The sequence below is a fragment of the Giraffa tippelskirchi genome, chromosome X (assembly GCF_054371585.1).
Source record: "Giraffa tippelskirchi isolate mGirTip1 chromosome X, T2T-mGirTip1v1.2.pri, whole genome shotgun sequence".
NCBI lineage: Eukaryota > Metazoa > Chordata > Mammalia > Artiodactyla > Giraffidae > Giraffa > Giraffa tippelskirchi.
The window spans coordinates 14,747,123-14,770,960 of record NC_137289.1 but is presented as its reverse complement, the minus strand read 5'-3'; the positions used below and the strand labels follow the sequence as shown (position 1 = coordinate 14,770,960).

Genomic DNA, 23,838 nt, shown 5'->3' with positions numbered 1-23,838 from the left:
TTACTCTTTTTGCTATTGTAAGTTATTTTATTTTCAAATAACTCATTGCTAGATTATAGAAATGCAACTGATTTTCTATGTTGAATCTGTATTTTTCAGATTTACTGAACACATTTATTAGTTCTAACAGCTTCTTTGTGTATCTTTTCTACATATAAGTAATTTTCTATACATAAAATCATGCCATATGCAAACAACTATTTAACTTCTTTTTTTTCTAATAAGGATGCCTTTTATATCTTTTTCTTGCCTAATTTCTCTGACTAGGATCCCAGTACTTGAATATAAGTGGTGAGAGTGGGCATGCTTGTCTTGTTTCTGGTCTTAGAGGAAAGACTTTCAGTTTTTCACCATTGAGTGTGGCATCAGCTGTGGACTTTTCCTATATGGCCTTTACTATGTTCAGGTAAATTCCTCCTATCTTCTAAAAACTATTTGAGATAATAGAAAAAGAAGCAATGTCCTCAATTCCTTTATGATCCTATTGCAATCTAAATTTTAAAATAAACCAATAAAAAAGTTAACCAAAAGACATAGTAAAATTATAGGCAAATTCAACATAAGGTTATAAATGAAAAACTCTTAAAATGTATGCCAGATGAATCCAACCAATGAGGTAGTTTTTCTAAAAACTGCATCAGAGAGACTTCCCTGGCAGTCCAGTGGTTAAGATTCTGTGCCCTCAATGCAGAGGCTGGGGGTTCAGTCCCTGGCTGGGGAACTAAAATGTTGTGTGGTGTGGCCAAACTTTTTTTTAAAAATTGCATCATGACTAAGTTAAGTTGAATTTGTTCCAGGAATTATAGAAAAAGCAAAGAAAAGATCAAATCATCCCACTGAATGCAGAGAAGTTATTTCAATAAATTGTCCACAAATTTGTGATTTAAAAATTCTTAGCAAAATGGGAATAAAAGAAATTTTCTTAACCTTATAACAGATGTCTACAAAAAACTGTAGTGAGCCTCATGCTATGTAGTAAAATGTTAGAAACACTGATATTGAATCAGGAACAAGGAAAAGAAGTTGATTATCTCAATGCATTCACCACTCACTAGAGATCATGGCTGATGAAGTAAGACAAGAAACAATTAAAATAAGGATTATAAAGGAAAAAATAAAATTTTCATTATTTACAGGTGATGTGGTTATATTAGAAAATCCATGAAAATCTAAAGACAAATGACCAAAAATAATATGAGCAAGATTCAAGAATCAAGATAAATAAAAAAATAAGTAAATGTATCTATAAATAAGGAAAAATAGACAAAATGTAAGATACCATAAAATATAAGGGATAAATTAACATCAAAAGAGGTACATCACAGTTATATGTAATCTATTATTATATAAACTTTTACAGAAGCACTTAAAAGATTTAAATAAAGAGGTAGGCATGGATGGGAAGACACAAAATGATTAAGATGTCAGTTTCCTTCAAAGTAATCTATGAATACATTGCAACCCCAATCAAAACTCCAATAGAAGTTTCCATAGAATTTGACTTACTAATCTTTTTTTTTTAAATCTTCTTTCAGTTTATTCAAAATAAAAATTGAAGGTGAGATGTATGGAAAAAGTAACATGGATATTTACATTACCATATGTTAAATAGATGGTCAACAGGAATTTGCTGTATGTCTCAGGAAACTCAAACAGGGGCTCTGTATCAACCTAGAGGGGTGGGATGGGGAGGGAGATGGGAGGAAAGTTCAAGAGGGAGGGGATATGTGTATACCTATGGCTGATTCATGTTGAGGTTTGACAGAAAACAACAAAATTCTGTAAAGCAATTATCCTTCAATTAAAAAATAAATTAAATCAAAAAACCTAAACCTTCTTTCAGTTTATTCAAAATAAAAACAAACATAGAATTATGAAAATATAATTTTCATAACTGAAAGGCTTGCAAGTTGTTTTTCTAAGTTTTTAAAGCTCATCTATATCCATCAATAAAGTATATTTATATTCACTGGGTGCTTTGGAAGGAGCTCTCGGGTGGACTGCTTGCTACATCTTGGACTTCCTATCCTGAGGCTGTTATCAGTTGGGTCAGGACCACGATGGAATTCTCTGTGTAGTTTTCTAGAATGTAAGTCAAATATGAACTGCTTGATTTTTTCAGGAATTACTACATCACTGAAGTCTGCAAACACGTGCACATGCCTAAAGCTGTCAATAGCTATCACAGGGCAATCCGCTGGAGTTTTCTGCATGTGCAGAAGACAATGTCTAAATGTGTCATCATCAGAGTGTTAAAATTTATTGTACCTTTTTCACTTATTAATTGTTGGCCTACTTCATTCTGGAACACTTCTAAACTTTCTGTATCTTCTTTCATACAGTGGAACTGTATGAGAAAAGGCAGTCCTTCTGTCAATCCCTCTCCATTTTCAAATGCTGTTTCTCAGACAAGAGGACCACATTTATCTTGAATCCAATTGTAAGTCTCACCAAAATTTGTCATAGATTCCAAGTACAACATATTTGGAGCAGAAAGCCCTGATGGTTTGTAGATTATGTTGTCTCCATTGTATCTTTCTGGTTTTGAAACAACCCCAAATGCAGCTAGGAAGGCACAATCATCATGCAAAATATTTGCTACTCTTTCCAAAAACTCTATAGCTTTCTGAATCTTTTTGCTCAAAATATCTAATGATATTTCTTTTGCTGCAGACAAGAGTAGTGATTTCTGCTAAGTCATGAAGTTCTTGAAGAGGTCACTTTTTTGTTGCCTGATGTAATCTGCAAGTTCTTTCACTTATCACTACCCCTGTATCCTCTCTTCATCATCATCCCATTATGCAACAATTTGAAGGTTGTGTATTTGCTTATCCTGTATCTCTGGGCTATATCAGTGTGCTGATCACAATCTACTTGGGCAAACACTACTTGATTTGCATTTGTATATTCTTCCTTAATGACATTGGAAACTTCCTCAAAAATTGTGTGCAACAATCTGCTTTTTTTAACCACTTTTTGTTCCACAGAACCATGGAAGCATGCAAGTAATAACTCATTTGTCTTGGTTTCTGAGACAGACAAGAGCGAAGCTCTAGGCTAGCAATATTCCATGGCACTTTCTGACAGTTTTCTTTAGCTCCAATACTTGAATATTTTTCTAAGATGATTTTTTTTCCTTCTTTTTCATATTTTTCTTCTTTTTTGTACTACTTTAGTAATGTTCATGTCTGCAAACTCAGGTGACTAAAAATTAGATACATTAAAGTATAATGTTCAAGGTTTCACATAATGAGAAAATCCCAGAATTAGAGGAATCAGAGATCTTGATCACAATATCATCATGGGAATCAAAGAAATTAGAATTGCATTGTAATATTTACGAGAACTGAACCAAGACCTGAGATCCATGGCATTACGTAAGAAACTTCTCAAATGTCCCATTTTTGTCCCTCTCCTCTTGAGTGGAGTAATTGGAAGGCTACTGCTGCTGCTGCTGCTAAGTCACTTCAGTCGCGTCTGACTCTGTGTGACCCCATAGACGGCAGCCTCCCAGGCTCCTCTGTCCACAGGATTCTCTAGGCAAGAATACTGGAGTGGACTGCCATTTCTTTCTCCAGGAAGGCCACTGAGTATGCACTAAAGACCATGATTTTTATTTTGGCTAAGATAATAAAAAGCCATTCTAATGGAAACTGGCCAAAGGCTTTGCCAGTTTCTTTAGGGCCAGTTCTGACATCTGGCCATGTCAGCATGTCACACAATAAAACTCCTCAAAAAAATAAAACCAAAAAAGAAGGTAACTAATTCATAATAAAGATTTATTAAGTTATTGAAGGGTACAAGCTACCTTATTCATTCCACTCAAGACTGAAAATTAACCCATCAGTTTAACATTTCAAGGCTCTATTCTCCTCTTCCTTCAAGAAGACTTCTCTGATTCTGCCAATGAGAAGAAATTTTCTTCTTTTCAGAAATCTACAGCTGTACTTCTCATATTTAATGGGCATATATGAATCAGTCAGGTACACTGCTAAAGTTCCAGTTCTCAATCAGTAGGCCTAAGGTGAGGACACTGGAAGAAGCAAGATCTACAACCTACTTCTACAAATACCTTAAGGGCACCTATCACTCTCACTTTGGAATTCTAATTATTTATACATACACCTTCTCTTCCCCACTGAATTATAAATTCCTTGGAAGTATGACTGTTGTTGTTTAGTTTCTAAGTCGTGTCGGATTCTTTTGCAATCCCATGGACTGTAGCCCGCCAAGCTCTTCTGTCCATGGAGTTTCCCAGGCAAGAATACTAGAGTAGGTTGCCATTTCCTTCTCCATGACCTACTGATCTTAAAATTCATATTAGTATTCATAATTTTTCAAGTGATAGTGTTTTCTTGTTACTGTTATCTAATTTTTCTACATATAGTTCATTTTGATCAGAGAATGCTCAATGTATCATTTCTGCCAGCTTCAACTGAATTTTACTGTCCCACCTAACCTCACCTGGTATCTTTCATACTTGCATACATACCTGCATGTGTTACATTTGGCACTCCTTCTTCATACAGTTTTGTTGTAGGTTACAGAGTGTATACTGATTTCTTTTCCTACTGGTTAATTTGAGATAATTTCTGAAAGAAAGAGGCAATAAAATCTCTACTTCAGTGGTCTTCAAATCTTTGTTTGCACGTTTTAATTTTGACTCTTTTTGGCATATGTGTAAGGAGGTACAAGGAACATAATTTTTCACAGATTGTGAATAAAATAATAACCATTGAAGCATTATCTATTTTAAATATACACAGTTCCTATTTTTCTTTGACCTCATATATCCATTCCATACCCCCAGTATTTTTATCCTAATATATTTTTATACTTGAATGTCTATAATTAAGTCACATCAAAATACATATGTAAATTGAAATTAACTTTAAAAATTTTCTATTGGCACAAAGTTCTATATGCCTTTCTTCTGAACTGCATCATTATTACAATTATCACTATTACAGAATTTTAAAAAGAATAGAAAATGTTCAATTATTTTATTAAATATTATTAAATATTTTATTAAATAATTATCATTTATTTTATTTATAATATTAAATAAAATATTTAATATTTATTAAGCTATTAAAATTATTAAATCTAAAAATAAAATTTTATTGCAAATTCATTTCTGAATGCATTGGACGAACATAGGTTCTCCATTAACTTAGGTATCTCTTAACTGATACTACTTTCTGACAGAATTAGACAAGGTTCAGCATCAATTCGATCCCTCTTTTACATTTTTGTATGTGTGAGGGCTAGGAAACTTTGTTCACATAAACAAATATTAAAAGGAGTTTGGTATAGGAAAGTCACTCAATTCCCTGAACTCCTTTCAAATCATATGCCCTAATCACTTAGTCATATTTCATAAAAAATTATGTTTAATGATCTATTAGTGGGCAAGTTTATTAAACCTCCTACCATCTTTACTCAGGCTAATCAACTTCAAGAGAGAAGACATAAGAGGATATGGAAATAGATATAGAGTACCTCTGTATTCCCAAGGGTCTATTTACTCCAACTCAAAAATTTTATTCAACCATTTTACAACTGGAAATTTCTATAATATAATTTTTTATTTAAAAATGAAAAAGCTTGAAGCAAAAGGTTAACATTTGTTAATATTGGATGTGGTATATGGGTGTGTCTCTTCTAGTACTCTGTATACTTTTCTGTGAATTTAAACTGTCTCATGTAACATAACTCATTTCATCTTGACAATGGTTAAAAGAACCTAATGAGAACATATTGCTCAAGTTTGAGTACAAGTCCACCCATTATCTAGCACATCTAATTCCACTGTGGCATGCAGTTGCTTTGACTTCTCAGACTTCACTGTGAAGTTCAAGAGGTACTGTTTTAAAACAACCATTTAAAATAACTGTTCTCAAATCCACTGAGAAAGTGTGTAGAGAATGTGGAGTCTTATCAAGTTTGAAAGCCCCACATATGGCTGATGGGTGTTTATGTTTAACCAGCCTCCACCACCACCCCATCACCACTCACCATAACCACAGCCACACACACTGAAAATCTGCTGTGTAGCAGGATCCTAGAGAACAGGATTATAGCCAAAGTTTGATAACCAGGATATCTGGCCTTGGGAACTGATGAGGTTGGGGATAGTGTAAAGAACCACTCTGAGCCTGGACTGGGAGGGGGGAGGTGTTGGGAGAGAATGGATACATGTATATATATGGCTAGTCCCTTTGCTCTTCAACTGAAATGATCACATCATTAATTGGCTATAGCCTAATATAAAATTATTAATAGTAGCAGTTAACATTCCTTCTCCTTCACCCTATTTATTGAAGATTGAATTCATATAAAGTAAGATGAAAACTAAACAAAACAACAACAAAAAAAGAACCACTCTGAAACTACCTGGCCTGAAAGAAGTAGCATAAATGGTAAATACTAACCTTGACTACACAGCTTAGATGGCCCAAAGACAAGAAGTGTTCACTAAGTGGTACAAAACCAAGGTCTATGAAGATCATTGCAAAAGCAGTCTGTAAGATGAAAAGAAGTACAGACTGATAGACCTAGTGACCTGGGTTTCCACCCTGGTTCTCCTACCATGTGCTAGCTTAGTGATTTTGAACACGTTCCTTAAGCTATGCAAAGCCTAGTGTCATTGCATATAAACCGGGGGTTATAATAACTATCTGAAAAGACTGTTGTGAGAATTAAGTTAAATTAGATGATTTTATGTTATAGGTCCTGGTCAGACCTGCACAGTATAAGCATTCACTCAAAGCATGTTCTTCTATCATTTTCTGAAAGACATTTTTATATGATTTTATGTACAGGAGGTAGAGAAGAATAAACAGATAAGCACATAAATGATAGTTTGCAATTGGGGAGTGTATGAGTTCTATGATATGAAAGTTTGGGGTAGTGCCCTGGTTAAAGGGATCTGGTGTCCAACTGTCTGTACAATTCCTGGCTCTGCTATGTTCTACATACATAAACATAGACGAATCACTTCACCTCTCTGTGCTCAGTCCCTCAGCTATAATAGCACTGCTATAGACTGAATGTGTCCCCCTAAAATTCATATGTTGAAACTTAATTCCCAGTGTGATGATGTTAGGAGGTGGGGCCTTTGGGAGGTGATTAGGTCTTAAGAATGGAGCCTTTTTGATCGGGACTGATGCTCTTACAAAAGAGACCCCAGAGAGCTCCCTAGTTCCTTCCACCATGTGAAGACACCACAAGAAGCTGGCCATTTATGAACCAGAAAGTATGCCCTCACCAGACACTGAATCTGCCGGCAACTTGATCTTTATTTCCCAGACTTGAGAACTGTGAGAAACAAATTGCTCTTGTTTATAAGCCACCCAGTCTAAAAGACAAGTGACTTCCTCATGGAATTGTTCAAAGGACTGAAAAGGAATAATCAACAAGATGCTTTAGCATTGTGATTGGCACATACTAAATAGTGTTTGCTATTTTACACAAAAACACACCCAACTTTATTCAAAGCCTTATTCCCAACAAACCATGCCTCTATGACTTTCTAGTAGAGTTGTTTCTTCAAAAAACTGCTAAATGAAGGCTTTAACTGACAACCAAGGTGAACAGTCATTCCTTGACATCCTTCTTTCTCAAAGTATACTCTTCAGAGTTTAGCAACATCAGTGTCACCTGGGAGCTTATTAAAATTGCACAATCTCAGGACTTGCCTGGTGGTCCAGTTGTTAAGATTTTGCCCCCTAGAACTGTGTCCCCCTAAAATGTAGGGGATACAGGTTCAATCTCTGGTCTGGGAACTAAGATCTCACATGCTGTGTGGCATGGCTAAATTTTTCTTTTTAATGCAGAATCTCAAGCCTCACCCCAAACCTACTACATCAGAATCTGCATTTTAACAGGATGCCCAGGTGTTTCCAAAGCATGTCATAGATTGAGAAGTGCTAATTTACATCTCCACCTAGTCACTTGGCTTCCCAGGTGGCACTAGTGTAAAGAACCTGCCTGCCAATGCAGGAGATGTAACAGTTGTGGGTTCGATCCCTGGGTTGGGAAGATCCCCTGGAGGAGGGCATGGCAACCCACTCCAGTATTCTTGCCTGGAGAATCCCATGGACAGAAGAGCCTGGAGGGCTACAGTCCATAGCATTGCAAACAGTTGGATACAACTGAACAGCTAACGCACACAAACGCACAGCCTAATTGATGTGAAGTAGCATCTCATTATGGTTTTGATTTGCATTTCCCTAATATAGCCCACCAGGCTCCTCTGTCCGTGGAATGTTCCAGGCAAGAATACTGGAGTGGGTAGCCATTCCATTCTCCAGAATAATAGTGACAATGAAGTGTTAGTCGCTCAGTCATGTCTCACTCTTTGTGACCCCATGAACTGTAGCCTGCCTAGCTGCTCTTTCCAAGGGATTCTCCAGGCAAGAATACTGGAATGGGTAGCCATTCCCTTCTCCAGGGGATCTTCCTGACCCAGGGATTGAACCTGGGTAATGAGTATCTTTTATATATTTGTCACCCACTTTTATATCTTCTTTGGAGAAATGTACCTTCAAGTCCTTGCCAATTTTTTAGTTCTTTTGTTGTTGTTATTGAGCTGTATGAGTTTTTTTTTTTTTTTTTTTTTTTTTAGGATATTGTTGTTGTTCAGTCACTAAGTCGTGTCTGACTCTTTGCGATCCCATGGACTGCAGCATGCCAGGCTTCTCTGTCCCTCACCATCTCCCAGAGTTAGCCCAAGTTCATGTCCATTGAATCGGTGATGCCATCCAACCATCTCATCCTCTGTCGCCTCTTCTGCCTTTGATCTTTCCCAGCATCAAGGTCTTTTCCAATGAGTCTGCTGTTTGCATCAGGTAGCCAAAGTATTGGAGCTTCAGGGTATTAGGATATTAATCCCTTATTAAATATTTGATTTGCAAATATTTTCTCTGACATTGTGGGTTGCCTTTTTACTGTGTGCATAGTATTTCTTTGATGCACAGAAGTCTTTGATTTTGATGAAGTTCAGTTCATCTATTTTTTCTTTTGTTGCCTGTGCTTTTGGTGTCATATATAAGAAGTCACTCCCAAACCCATTTTTATGAAGGCTTCCCCTATGCTTCATTCTAAGAGTCTCATAATTTTAGTTCTTATATTTAGGTCTTTGATCCTCTTTGTGCTAATCTTTGCATATGATATAAGATCCAACTTCATTCTTTTATTAATACATACACATATCCAGTTTCCCCAGGATCACTTGTTAAAAGACTGTCATTTTCCCATTGAATGATCTTGGCATCCTTGTGAAAAATCAATTGACCTTAGATATATGGATTTATTTCTAGACTCTCAGTTCTACTCCATTAATCTATGTATCTATCCTTATGCCTTTATTGACATTTTTTTTTCTTTTAATAGTTTTGGCTGTGCTGGGTCTTTATTGCTGTGTGCCAGTTTTCTCTAGTTGTGGTGAGGGGGTGGGGCTACTCTTCACTGTGGTGCACAGACTTCTCATTGCAGTGATCTCACTTGTGGAGCACAGCTCTAGGTATGCAGGCTTCAGTAGTTGCAGCTTGCAGGCTCTAGAGTGTGGGTTCAGTAGTTGTGGCACATGGGCCTAGTTGCTCTGTGGCATGTGGTCCTGGACCGGAGACTGAACCCACGTCCCCTGCATTGGCAGGTAGACTCTTAACCATTAGACCACCAGAGAAGCTCCTACCAACACTTTTAAAAATTACTGTATCTTTCAGTCAAGTTTCAAAACAGGGGAGTGTGACTCCTTGCTATTGACTGAATGCTTGTATCCTTCCAAAATCATATGATGACATCCTAACCTCTAGGGTGATGGTGCTTGGATGCGAAGTCTTTAGAAGGTGATCAGCTCATGAGAGCAGAGGTCTCATAAATGAGATTAGTGCCCATATAAAAGAAACCCTGAAAAGCTCCCTTGTCTCTTGTGTTATATGAGGACATACTGAGAAGATAGCCATCTATGAACCAGAGAGCAGGTCCTCACCAGATGACAAATCTGTTGTGCTACATTCTTAGACTTCCTAGCCTTCAAAATTGTGAGAAATAAATTTCTGATGTTTATAAGCCATTCAGTCTATGGTATTTTGTTATAGCAGCCTGAATGGATGGAGACACTCCTTCAGATTTATTTTGCTTCTTTAAAACTGTTTTTGGCTACTCAGAGTCCCTTGAAATTTTATATGAATTTTAGGATCAACTTTTCCATTTATGTAAAAATAAGAGGGGTATTTCATGTCTGACTTGATGGACATGAGTTTGAGCAAGCTTTGGGAGTTGGTGATGGACAGGAAGTCTGGCATGCGGCAGTCCATGGGGTTGCAAAGAGTCAGACATGACTGAGTGACTGAACTGAAGGGGGCTATTGTGATATTGACAGGAATTGCACTGAATCTTTAGATCAATTTAGGGAGTATTAGATAGCGATAATATTAAATCTTCAAGTTCAAGTACACGGGGTATTTTTCCATTTATTTCCATCTAATTTCTTTCAGCAATCTTTGTAATTTTTAGTGTATAAGTCTTGTACCACTTTGGTTAAATTTCTTGCTATTGTGAATGAAATTGTTTACTTTAAATTCACTTATGAATAGTTTTTTACTAGCATATAAAGTTACAATTGATCGTTTTATGTTGAACTTATATCCTGAAAATTTTCTGAATTTGTTTATTAGCACTAATAGTTTTTGTGGATGCTCTAGGAATTCTATATATAATATAATGGAATTTTTATATATACAATCATGTCATCTGAAAATAGAGATAGTTCTACTTCATTTCAATTTGGATATTTTTTCTTTATTTTTCCTGCTTAATTGCTCTGGCTAGAACTTCCTGTACAATGTTGAATAGAATTGGGGAAAGCAAGTTGCATGTCTTGTTCCTGATCTTACAGAGAGAGTTTTCAGTCTTTCACCATTAAATATGATGTTCACTGTGAGTTTTTCATAAATGTACTATATCATGTTGAGGAAGTGCCCATCTATTTCTAATTTGTTGAATATTCTTATCATAAATAGGGAAATCTAATTTTATCAAATGCTTTTTTCTGCCTCAGTTGAGATAATCATATCAGTTTTCTCCTCCTTCATTCTGTTAATATGGTATATTAAATTATGAACTGAATCGTGTCCCCCTCAAAAAAAAAAGCATGTGTTGAAGCCCAAACTCTCAATGTGACTGTATTTGAAGATAGGGTCTTTAAGGAGGTAATCAGATTAAGTGAAGTAATAAGGATAGGGTGTTAATCCAATAGGACTGGTATGCCTACAAGAAGAGGAAGAGACACTAGGAGTGCATGAGCACAGAGGAAATGCCATGTGAAGACACAGCAAGAAGGAAGCAAGGGAGAAGACTCACTAGAAACCAACCAGCACCTTGATCTTGGACTTTCAGCCTCTATATCTGAGAAAATACATTTCTGTTACTTAAGCCACCCAGGCTGTGGCATTCTGTTAAGGCAGTCCTAGTAGACTAATATACATTGACTGTTCTTTTCCTTAATGTAGAACTCCTTGCATTCTTTAGACAAATCTCAATTGCTCATGGTTTAGAGTCCCCTTAATATACTGCTGGATTTGGTTGCTAGTAATTTGTTGATGATTTTTACACCTATATTTGTAATGGATATTGATCTGTAGTTTTCTTTGCTTGTGAGGTCTTTGGCCTTGATAGGAGAATGCTGGTTTCAAAGAATAAATTAGGGAATAATCCCTCCAAAAATTACATATTTTGGAAGAGTTTCAGAAGAATTTGTGTTAATGCTTTTTAAAATATTTTGTAGAATTCATCTGGTCCTAGGTTTTTCTTTGTGGAGAGGTTTTTGATTACTGATTCAGTCTCAGTTTGTTATGAGTTTACTTAGATTTTCTATTTCTTCTTGAGTCAGGTTTGGTAGTTTGTTTCTAGGACTTTATCCATTTCATCTAGAATATCTAATTTTTGGCATGTAATTGTTCACAGTACTATCTTACAATATTTTTTATTTCTGTAGGTCTGTAGTAATGTCAACTTCATTTCTGATTTTAATAATTTGAGTCTTCTTTTTGTGTTTCTTGGCCAGGTCTAGCTAGAGGTTTGCCAATTTTATTGATCTTCCTGAATAACCAACTTTGGGTTTTATTGATTCTGTTGCTTTTCTCTTGTGTACTTTAAAAATTTTCTACTCTAAACTCAATCCTTCCTTCTGCTACCATAGGGTTTAGTTTTCTCTTTTTTTCTTAATGGTGCAAAGATATAGTTTATTGATTTGAGATCTTTCTTCTTTTGTTATGTAGGTGTTTATAGTCATAAATTTCCCTCTGAGCACTGCTTTCATTGCATCCCTTAAGTTTTGGTATAATATCTTTTCACTTTCATTTACCTCCAAGTGTTTTATAATTCCCCTTGTGATTTCATTTGATCCATTGGTTGTTTAAGAGTGTGCTGTTTAATTTCCACATATTTGTGATTTTTTCAGATTTACTATTCTAATGATTTCTAGTTTCTGTTGAGTTAGAGAAATTACTTTACAGGATTTCAATATTTTAAAAATTTATTGAGACTTGTTTTGTGGCCTAATTTATGGCCTATGTCTCCTAGATAGTGTTCCAAGTGCACATCAGAAAAATGTATAGTCTGTTGCTGCTGGATACAGTGTCTGTTAGGTCTAGCTGGTGTATAACATTTCTTTATTGATCTTCTCATTATTCTATTCATTTTTGAAAGTGAGGTATTTAAATCTTCAAATATTATGGAGAACTAAACACAAGCTGGAATCAAGATTGCCAGGAGAAATATCAATAACCTCAGATATGCAGATGACACCACCATATGGCAGAAAGTGAAGAAGAATTACATCACTCATTATTAGAGAAATGCAAATCAAAACCACAATGAGGTACCATTTCACGCCCGTCAGAATGGCTGCTATCCAAAAGTCTACAAGCAATAAATGCTGGAGAGGGTGTGGAGAAAAGGGAACCCTCTTACACTGTTGGTGGGATTGCAAACTAGTACAGCCACTATGGAGAACAGTGTGGAGATTTCTTAAAAAACTGGAAATAGAACTGCCATACGACCCAGCAATCCCACTGCTGGGAATACACACTGAGGAAACCAGAATTGAAAGAGACACGTGTACCCCAATGTTCATCGCAGCACTGTTTATAATAGCCAGGACATGGAAGTAACCTAGATGTCCATCAGCAGATGAATGGATAAGGAAGCTGTGGTACATATACACAATGGAATATTACTCAGCCATTAAAAAGAAGACATTTGAATCAGTTCTAATGAGGTGGATGAAACTGGAGCCCATTATACAGAGTGAAGTAAGCCAGGAAGAAAAACACCAATACAGTATAATAATGCATATATATGGAATTTGAAAGATGGTAACGATAACCCTATATGCGAGACAGAATAAGAGACACAGATGCATAGAACAGTCTTATGGACACTGAGGGAGAAGGTGAGGGTGGGACGTTCTGAGAGAATAGCATTGAAACATGTATATTATCATATGTGAAACAGAACACCATTCCAGGTTCGATGCACGAGACAAATGCTCAGGGCTGGGGCAATGGGATGACCCAGAGGGATGGGATGGGGAGGGAGGTGGGAGGGGGGTTCAGGATGGGGAACACATGTAAACCCAGGGCTGATTCATGTCGATATACGGCAAAACCACTACAATATTGTAAAGTAATTAGCCCACAACTAAAATAAATAAATTTATTAAAAAAAAAAAAGAAAGTGAAGAAGAACTAGAGCCTCCTGATGAAAGTGAAAGAGGAGAGTGAAAAAGTTGGCTTAAAGCTCAACATTCAGAAAACTAAGATCATGGCATCTGGTCCCATCACTTCATGGCAAATAGATGGGGAAACAGTGGGAACAGTGGCTGACTTTATTTTTTGGGCTCCAAAATCACTGCAGATGGTGATTGCAGCCTTGAAATTAAAAGACGCTTACTCCTTGGAAGGAAGGTTATGACCAACCAAGAGAGCATATTAAAAACCAGAGACATTACTTTGCCAACAAAGGTCTGTCTAGTCAAGGCTATGGTTTTTCCAGTAGTCATGTATGGATGTGAGAGTTGGACTATAAAGGAAGCTGAGCGCTGAAGAATTGATGCTTTTGAACTGTGGTGTTGGAGAAGACTCTTGAGAGTCCCTTGGACTGCAAGAAGATTCAACCAGTCCATCCTAACGGAGATCAGTCCTGGGTGTTCACTGGAAGGACGGATGTTGAAGCTGAAACTCCAATACTTTGGCCACCTCATGTGAAGAGTTGACTCACTGGAAAAGACCCTGATGCTGGGAAGGATTGGGGGCAGGAGGAGAAGGGGACGACAGAGGATGAGATGGCTGGATGGCATCACCGACTCGATGGACATGGGTTTGAGTAGATTCCAGGAGTTGGTGATGGACAGGGAGGCTTGGCGTGCTGCAATTCATGGGGTCGCAAATAGTCGGACACGACTGAACAACTGAACTGAACTGATCTATTCTATTTCATTTCTGTCAGTTTTTGGCTCCTGTTTTTTTTGGCTCTATTATTAGCTATGTATATATTTATAATTATTGGATCTTCTTAATGGACTACTTCTTTTATCAACAAATAGTGTCATTCTTTGTCCCTTATAATGATTCTTTAATTAAAGTGACCCTCTTGTAAAGTGAATATAGCTGGATTGTTTTTATTAAAAGTTTTTAATAAAATTTCAGAAAAAGTAAGGGGAAAGTACAGAGATTTCTCATATATCCCCTGCCCCACACATGCATATCTACCCTCATTATCAACATTCCCCACCAAAGTGGTATATATGTTACAATTAATGAACCTACATTCACACATCATAATTACTCAAAGTTCATAGTTTATATTAGGGTTCATTCTTGGTGCTGTATAATCTATGGGCTTGGACAATTGTATATGACTTGCACCCAACTTTATCAAGTTGAAGAAGTTCCACTCCAGCTTATTAAGAGTTCAGTGTGGATTTGTCAAATGCTTTTTCTGCTTTTATTGATATGATCATGTGATACTTTTTCTTTTTTGTCTGTTGATAAGATAGATTACATTGATTTTTAAGTGTTGAATCAGCCTTGCACACCTGGGATAAGTCCCATTAGTCATGGTATATAATCTTTTTTATGCATTGTTGGATTCAATTTGCTAATATTTTGATGAGGATTTTTCCATGTTCTTGAGCGATATTGGTCTGCAGTTTTCTTGTAATGTCTTGTCTGGTTTTGATATTAGGGCAGTGCTGGCTTCAAATGAGTTAAGATGTATTCCCTCTGCTCCTATTCTCTGAGATTGTAAAGAATTGCTATAATTTCTTTTTTAAATGATTGGTAGAATTCACCAGTGAACCCAATCTGGGACCAATACTTTCTATTTTGGAAGGATATTATTGATTCAGTTTCTTTAGATACAGGCACATCTGTTGTCTGTTTATTCTTGTGTGAGTTTTGGCAAATTGTGTCTTTCAAGGAATTGGTCTATTCCATCTAGTTTATCAAACCTGTGGGCTTAGAGTTGTTCATAGTCCTCCTTCATTATCATTTTCCATTGCTGTCTGAAAGCAGACACTGTATGACTTAGTCTTTTAAATTTGTTAAGTTGTGTTTTATGGCCCAGATTGTAGTCTATCTTGGTGACTATTCCATGTTAGCTTGATAAGAAGGTGTATTCTGCTGTTGTTAGATGTAGTCTAGAGATATCAGTTATATTCAGTTGACTGATGGGTATTGTTCAGTTCAACTCTGTTCTTACTGATTTTCTGTCTGTTGGATCTATCCTTTTCTGAGAGAGGGATGTTGAAGTTTTCAACTATAATAGTAGATTTATCTATTTCTCTCGGCAGTTCTATTAGTTTTTGCCTCACACAGTTTGATGCTCTGTTGTTTTCCTTCTGACACTGGCTCTCCTCCTAGGCTACTGGTTTTCAAGGCTGCCACTGAGTTGGGGAGAGAAGGATGTAAGTAGGGAAAGTTAAAACACAACAGAGTCTTCTATTCTTATCAAAGTCCAGCTATTTTTCTTGAATAAAATTCTCCATGGATTTTTGAAGCCTTTGGTTAATTTCTAGAAAAAGTTGTGAACAAGTTGATTTTGATAAATTTGCCAGTGTTTTCTCTGCTTTCATGGAGGAATGATTTTTGGACATCCTTACTCCTCTATTCTGCAAGTGCTTCTCTCTATTGCTTTTTGGTTCTAGTCCCACACTGTCTCTGTGGCTTTGGGCTACTCATGTTACTTCTCCAGGCTTTCTTCCTCTGTACAACGTAGAGGGGTCTGTGAGTGTGAAGGCCAGATAATCTTAAAATTTGAGATTATGATGTAAGTTATAATTGATACATAAAACAGTATAGTTTCATAGTTTAATGGTAAGCATTAAAAAAAATTTTCTTAGTGGTATATAAGAGAGCATCTTACTAGTATGGCATCTTAGATTCCACGAGATACATTAAGTTAGTCATGTTCAGGCTTTGAAAAGTGAAGTGAAAGTGAAAAAAGGGGCTTTAAGGCTCATTAAATTCATGGCCAGTTGATTCAAGTTTTAAGCCCTGGGTCCAGAGTCTATTATTAGACTTCTCAAACACCCCCTTCTCTATAAACCTGGGAAAAGGGGTAAACTTCAAACCTGTTGATTTTTAACCCTAGATCACTAAAACTGGCAGGAAGCCTAGAGATCAATGTCCAACCTCCTCTGCAAAAGGATTTCTCAATGACTCAGAGACTGGCAGAGTGAAACTTAGAACAACGGTCTCTTGCTCTTCTCTACTAGACCAGGCTACGTCTCTTGCATCCCTTTCCTCTCAGCTTCACATTTATTTGCATATCATTTTTTTCCTGTCATTCCATAGTCGTGCTCCTTTTTAAATGGGCAATTAGAATGGAGACAGCTACACATTTTAAGAATCATTAAATCGTGTTTGTATTTTAAGTAATGTGATTTCCATTTGGACATGAGTAAAAATGCGAAGATAAGCCAGAGGCCCATTGCAAACCAGATTCTCCTTCCAGGCAGCAGCCAGATCACTGTTGGCAAAAAAGAGTGGGCTAGTGGCGGCCATTGTTAACCCTTTGCTGTTGTTGTTTACTCGCTCAGCCGTGTTCAACTCTTTTGCAACCCCATGGGCTGTAGCCTACCAGACTCTTCTGACCATGAGATTTCCCAGGCAAGAATACAGGAGTGGGTTGCTATTTCCTTCTCCAGGGGATCGTCCCAACCAAGGGATCAAACCCACATCTCCTGCATTGGCAGGCAGATTCTTTAACACTGAGCTACCAGGGAAGTCCCTTAGTGGTAACCCAAATGTTTATAAGTCAATTGGGTCAGAAAATTAAGGTTTTAGCTTCTGCTCTGACAATATCTGGCTGGCTGTATGACCTAAGGTCTTGGTTGGTGGGGCAATACTTGGCCTGAGATTTCTGAAGTGCAAATGGAGTAATCTGGGAGGCAATATTTTTAGGAGAAGATGGATCAAAAGCTAAAGACACAAGATCGAGCAGGTTCAGGGTGGTATGGACATAGACTCAAAGGCTAAACAGATAAGGATTAAAAACCTCAAAAAAGTATATACCCTTTGATGTAGAAATTCAGTTTCTAGGAATTTAGTCTTTGGAAATAATAAGATAAACATACAAATGTGTGTATATAGGACTTCCCTGGTGGCTCAGTGGTAAAGTATCCACCTGCCAATGTAGGAGACATGGGTTCAATCCTTGGGTAAGGAAGATCCCCTGGAGGAAATGGAAACCCACTCCAGTATTCTTGCCTGGGAAATCCCATGGACAAAGGATCTTGGTGGGCTACAGTCCATGGGGTCACAAAAGAGTTGGATACAACTTAGTGACTAAAAAACAACGTGTGTGTATATAAGGATAAATACAGAAACTCTATTCATTACAGTGAAAAATTAGAAATAGTTTAATATTCATCAATATGTGGTTAAGTACATAATAATTCCTCTTTACAGTAAAATGTTATGCAGCCACTAAAAATAAAAATGAAGTATTTGTGGTCATGGAAATCTTTTCACAATTGATCAAAAGGCAAGTTATAATGTCTGAAATATAATTTCATGTGTATAAATTTAAAACACATTTGACTCTATATGCATAGAAAAAAAAAGACTGAAAGCATGTTCACTGAATGCTGAGTGGTTTCTTATGGTTGGTGGAGTTAATCCATTTTTTCTCAATTTTCTTGTCTATATTTTATATATCTCCTACAAAGAATATGGCATTTTTGAATAATTAAAAAGTTCAATTGTTAATAAAAAGCAAGTGAGACCATTTAAAGCAGAAGAGGCTAGCGAATTCCCTGGTGGTCCAGTGGTTAGGACCTGGTGCTTTCACTGCCAGGGCTCTGGGTTCAGTCCCTGGTCTGGGCACTAAGATCCTGTAAGCTGCACAGCATGGTCAAAAAATAATAATGATAAATAAAAATAAATTAAAATCATTAAAAAAAATAAAGCAAACGAGGCTACGAAGCAGGGGAGACTATGGGAATGAAGCTGAAAAGATGGATCCTGGATGAAGCAGGGCTGACAGGGGAAAGGCAGAACTTTTCTTTGTGGTCAGAGCTGCTCTGACTTTCTGGAAGGCTCCTGTGTGGGGAATATAGGGGAAGGGTCCTGAGAATTGAAGGGCTTGTGTCCCAGAGCAAGGCATGTCTTTGGCCCACATATCCACACAACCCTCCCAACAACACCTAATCCAGCTCTCCAACAAGTGCTCTGTAAATGTTTAATGACTGAATAATGATAAACAGATACACAGCTATTAGTCATTCATCAAGGAACAATTTTTTTTTTATATATAACACAGCAGAGGCAAAAACTGCACGATTTCAGGCAAATCTCCAAGTTAACATTTCAGAAAAACACTTCATTTATAATATTCTGATACTTTCAAATAAATATATACACACAAAGAGATGACTCACCCTGTTATATGTCCATAACTTACCCTGAGTTGGGGAGAAGATATGTCTCCAAGCCTACCATACTATAAAAGATTTATTACATTAAAATTACTTCTCATTTTTATAAAATGATTAAACCCAAGCTTGCTTTGAAAGGATCTGGAGCAGTCAGCCTTAATCTAGTTCTCCTGCTGGTACTGACCAGCCAGGAGGTGTTGAACAGGTTATGTTCACCCCACCCCCTGAGGCCTCCATGTCTCTATCTATACAATCTACTAAAAACCTCCTCCATATCTAAGAGAAAGGTCTCCACAGTGGATAAAAGTTACAACGAGCCCCTGTGTCACCTGTTAAAAAAACAGAAGATTCTTTGCATTCCCACCCAAAGCCCTGGTTCCATGAGGGTTTCTGGTATTGAACATGCATAACTCTCTTCCCTCAATGGGATGATTCTGCTTGTGCTGACTCTCATGGGTCAGAGTCACCACTGAAAGGACTGGGAAGACAAGCTGATCTCCAGAGACCCATGAGGACTGGTAGTGGGAAAGGAAGACCTCTCTCTGCTCAGAAGTGACCTCCACATATTAGACTCCTCCTCAATCTCCATCTAGTATATTCCACCAATTGGTGAGATGTTGAGGTTGATCAATGGGTTTGCACATACATAGAAGCCATTCACCCATTGGTGTCTACTGTTTTCAATCAGCTCTATATGGGGAGGAAATGATCTTGTTCAAAGTTGTGCTGATTTCTCTGCAGGAGGGAGATGAGAGAAATAAAAGGATGTATGGACATGGAGAAAGGAGGTGACTCATTCACCGTATATCAGATTCCTCCTCATCAGTGATTCTGCTTTTCTTGGCTTATTATACATCCTTCCTTTCCATCTGTATTTTGGATATCCAGAAATTATTGCTTTTCTCTATATTAGTTAAGGTCAGTAAAGCTAGCCTCTGTAACTCAAAATTCAGTAGCAAAACAGAAAAAGGGTTGTTTTCCATTCATGTCATAACCCAGTGCCAGCATTCCTGGTCAGGCAGCTCTCTCATTGTCATCCTGGATCCAGGCTCCTCTCATACTCAGAGCTGTTGTTTGCTGGTTTAGCCACGAAGTCATGTCCAACTCTTTGTGACCTCACGGACTGTAGCTGGCCAGGCTCCTCTGTCCATGGGATTTCCCAGGCAGAACAATGGAGTAGGTTGCCATTTCCTTCTCCAGGGGATCTTCCCAACCGAGAGACTGAACTCGTGTCTCCCATATTGCAGGTAGATTCTTTACCACTGAGCCACCTGGGAAGCCCAATGCTTAGAATTTTCTCCATCAATCCGATTGAGATATGGGAAAGGGATTGAAGATTACCTGGAGTAGTTCTGGGCTAACTCTGGACAAAGCCCACATCATTTACATTTGTTTTATGTGGAATAGTCACATGGCCACACCTTATTGCAGGGGACCCTAGGAAGGATAGTTGAACTGAATGCCTAAGAAGAGTAGAACATGAATATTGGTGAGTGCTAGGGGTCTCTGCAACATCCTCCAAGGTCAAGTCCTCCATTCTTTGATTTTCAATTAGGAATGCAAATCCCTATGTCATTACAATAAATCTGGAGATAAGAAAAGACAAAAAGAAAATAAGTGGATTTCCTGAAACTGACCACGACATGACTAATACCTTCTCCAAATAATCCAAAGGGAATAGTCGGCTCACAAATTAGAGGTTACTTGAATGAAGACAGAACTCTACTGACAGAAAGGATCTGCTTTCTGACAATGAAGCACTCAACAGCTGAGTCACATAATTACAGGTGAATGACAGGTGACACAAGCCACGCACACTGCCTCTCAGCCTATAAATTATGTTGCTCTTAGGGGAAGTTACAACGAATGTGACCAATGGGAGAGGTGCAATGGGAAAAGGTGCAGAACTCCGTATATGTTTGCAGACAGATTTCTAGACTTTGGGAGGCAGTGAGTTGAATGGAAATAGAGCAGCCTCTGGAGGCAGACAGTTTGATTTGAAGGCCAGGACCTGCCATTTACCAAGTCTATGGTCTTGGGAGAAGATCTCAGCTTCTGTTAAGTCTTGGTTTTCTCATCACTAAGATGAGTATAATAATGACACCTTCCTCACAGAGCTCCTGGGAAAGGTAAATAGTAATGTAAAATTGATTGGCATGAAATTTGTCACAGAGAAGATGCCCGAGAGAGGGTCTCTTTTAAAAAAAAATATTGGCAAGATAATTTCTCAATGTGGGGCCTACTGCTCTAGCCTGTCCTCGACTCTCAAATATCCCACCAGACAAAGGAGAAAGGGGAGGGAATGAGAACAGAGAGCTAAGAGGGACCTGCAGGGGGGGCTGGCAGGCCACATCGAGGCTGTTAGTGAGTGAAGTGGAGGAACCTTTGTGGATAATATTAGTACCTATGTCCCAGGATTGTTTTGAGTGTTACATGAAATAATACGTTCATGCTTAGCCCAGTGCCTGGCACATAATGTCAGCCTGAGTACTCATTTATTTTTCTTCTGAACAAAAGGAGAGTGGTACCTACCAGCTGGGTAAGGACAAAGGGAGAAGAAATTGTGGTGTCCCTTTGGGTGGTCTCCATCTTCTCTGTAATGTACAGGGTGGGGTGGGGGTGCAATAGGGGTCTCGGGGGAGTCAGAAAGGCCTGGCAATGCTGCCATCATGAACACTGTCTTCCTCAGTCCAGCCTCAGAGCGGAATGTCTGAAGACAGGATGAGATCATGCCTGGAAAGTTCTTTGTGCTCCAGAGGAGAAAGATCTGTACATTTAAGTCGCTATTATTTGCAGAGCCAAATGCCAGGCTTTGAAATGCAGCCAGCCTCTCTTCAATATCTAGTTATGTTTCCACAGCACAGGATGAAAAAAACCAATTGTTTATACGCGGTAGTATTTCTGGTAACTGAACTTATTAGTTTAAAAGGCAATATTTACCGAGCTCACAAAATAGCACGCTTTCTGTCCACAGAGACCTGTTTTAATTAAAGCTCTACCTTTAAAATTCATTAAAGTAATCAGTTCTAAGAGATTAGGAGCCCATGTATTAGATTTCAACCTGGGAGTGCCACATATTCCCTTCCGCAGGTGCAGGAGGCCATGATTTCAACAATTGTGAAGATCTCTCCTTTCACTGGATTTCAGTTTTATTTAAAGGCACTGGCTGGCTAGCCTCGGGAATTTGTCTTTTTTATTAGGCATGAGTGGCTCAGTCACCTACTAGGTGGATCACCTCATTATTCTAGTGACCTGGGCAGAGCTGTGACTCAAAATCTAGCTCTCCCAGGGCAGACGGGATGGGTTGGGGAAGGGGACTGTGGAGAGATGAAAAGCCACCATGTTCCCTGGCCACAAAGCGGCTTGGCTCTTACACCCTAGCCTCCTGGCTCTTCAGAGGAAGAAGACTGGCTGGAAGAGCTCTGTGGGCGCAGCTTAGAGGGGTAAGGGTACATCACTAACTACAACCACCACAAGTGTAATTGCTACAACACACGGAGTACTTCCTCTGCGCTAGGTCTACACAGCTTGTGTTTTGAGCCTCTTGGCAACCCTATGAGATGGGCACTCACATCAACTTCCTTTCACACATGAGGACACTGAGGCTTGGGGAGGACAGGTCTCTGGCCAAAGCCCACATGGAGAGGAAGTGACAGGAAAGCAGCATAGGCAGAAAATGACTGGCCTTGGACTTCCATTGGGGCCACTTTCTTTTTTAACTTATTTATTTTTAATTGAAGGGTAATTGCTTTACAATATTGCTTTGGTTTCTGCTATACATCAACATGAGTTAGCCACAGGTATACATATGTCCCCTCCCTCTTGAACCTCCCTCCCACCTCCCACGCTTGGGGCCACTTTTTAGAGGTGAGCTCTGTGATGTCATTTCCCTGAGGTTTGGTTTGCTCATGTATAAAGGATGGCCTCTCTCTGACAGTGCAATGGCAAGGATTCCATGTGGAGACATGAGGACAGCATTCAGCACACGTCCTGGCACGGAGGACACACACAACACAGGGTAGCAATTCCTACCAGGATACTGTAAAATGTGACTCTGGCCATCCAGCTGTTGGAGAGAGTCAGCTCCCCTGCACCTTGACAACCTCCCAGCAACCCCAAGTGGGAGAATGGAGGCAGCACAAGTGGCTTGCCAAGGGAAGAGGGGACCTCCATCAGCTTGCATGTGTGGACAGGAAGGAGGGAGGCGGGTGAGGCAGAACCGTGAGTGCAGGGCCAGGGTGGCAGATGACCATCAACCCCACTTCTCGCAGTGGGAGTGGAGCTGAGGTTCATGCAAGGCACCAGCTGACTGCACAGAACAATGAGACCCGGGAGGTGACAGCTGACTCTGAAAGGGACTCAGTTCAGCCACTTCTCCCTGGAAAACAAGCTGTTGCTGCCAGATGGAAACATTAAGAAAGGCCCTTGACAGCACTCTTGTCCAACCTCTTCACTGGCCACCTGGGGACACCAAGGCCCTGTGAGCAGGAGTCTATTTTATGTCCAGAGAACAAGTGTCTACACTGGAGTTAAAGATGACAATGCCACCCGACTGGCTATATGACCCTGACAAAATTACCTAATCTCGTTATGCCTCAATTTTCTCACCTATAAAAGATCACGCATTGCACAGAGTTTTTCAAAGATGAAATTAAAGAATGCCTGTAAAGCTCTAAGCACAGTGCTTGGCACGCCCTCTAAGCTGGCTCAGGAATTCCCTGGCAGTCCAGTGGTTACGACTGCGTGCTTCCAATGCAGGAAGCACAAGTTTGATCCCTGGTCAGGGAACTAAGATCCCACAAGCTGTGCAGCATGGTCAAAAAATAAATAAATAAATAAAAATAAGCTGGCTTGCACCAGGTCCCGTGACAGTGGGTCCTCCCTACTAGTGC

At 38.7% G+C, this 23,838-nt stretch overlaps 1 protein-coding gene and 1 pseudogene across 1 annotated transcript in view; both read right to left on the bottom strand.

Annotated features, from left to right (window-relative positions):
- FGF13 (fibroblast growth factor 13) overlaps positions 1-23,838 on the bottom strand; it is an 833,122-nt gene that overhangs the window by 580,683 nt on the left and 228,601 nt on the right. The window contains exon 5 of the mRNA XM_081565116.1: positions 4,493-4,592. The gene's annotated coding sequence lies outside the window, so the exon portion shown is untranslated. The remainder of the gene's footprint in view (positions 1-4,492; positions 4,593-23,838) is intronic.
- On the bottom strand, positions 1,927-21,614 carry LOC145536654 (endoplasmic reticulum resident protein 44 pseudogene; annotated as a pseudogene).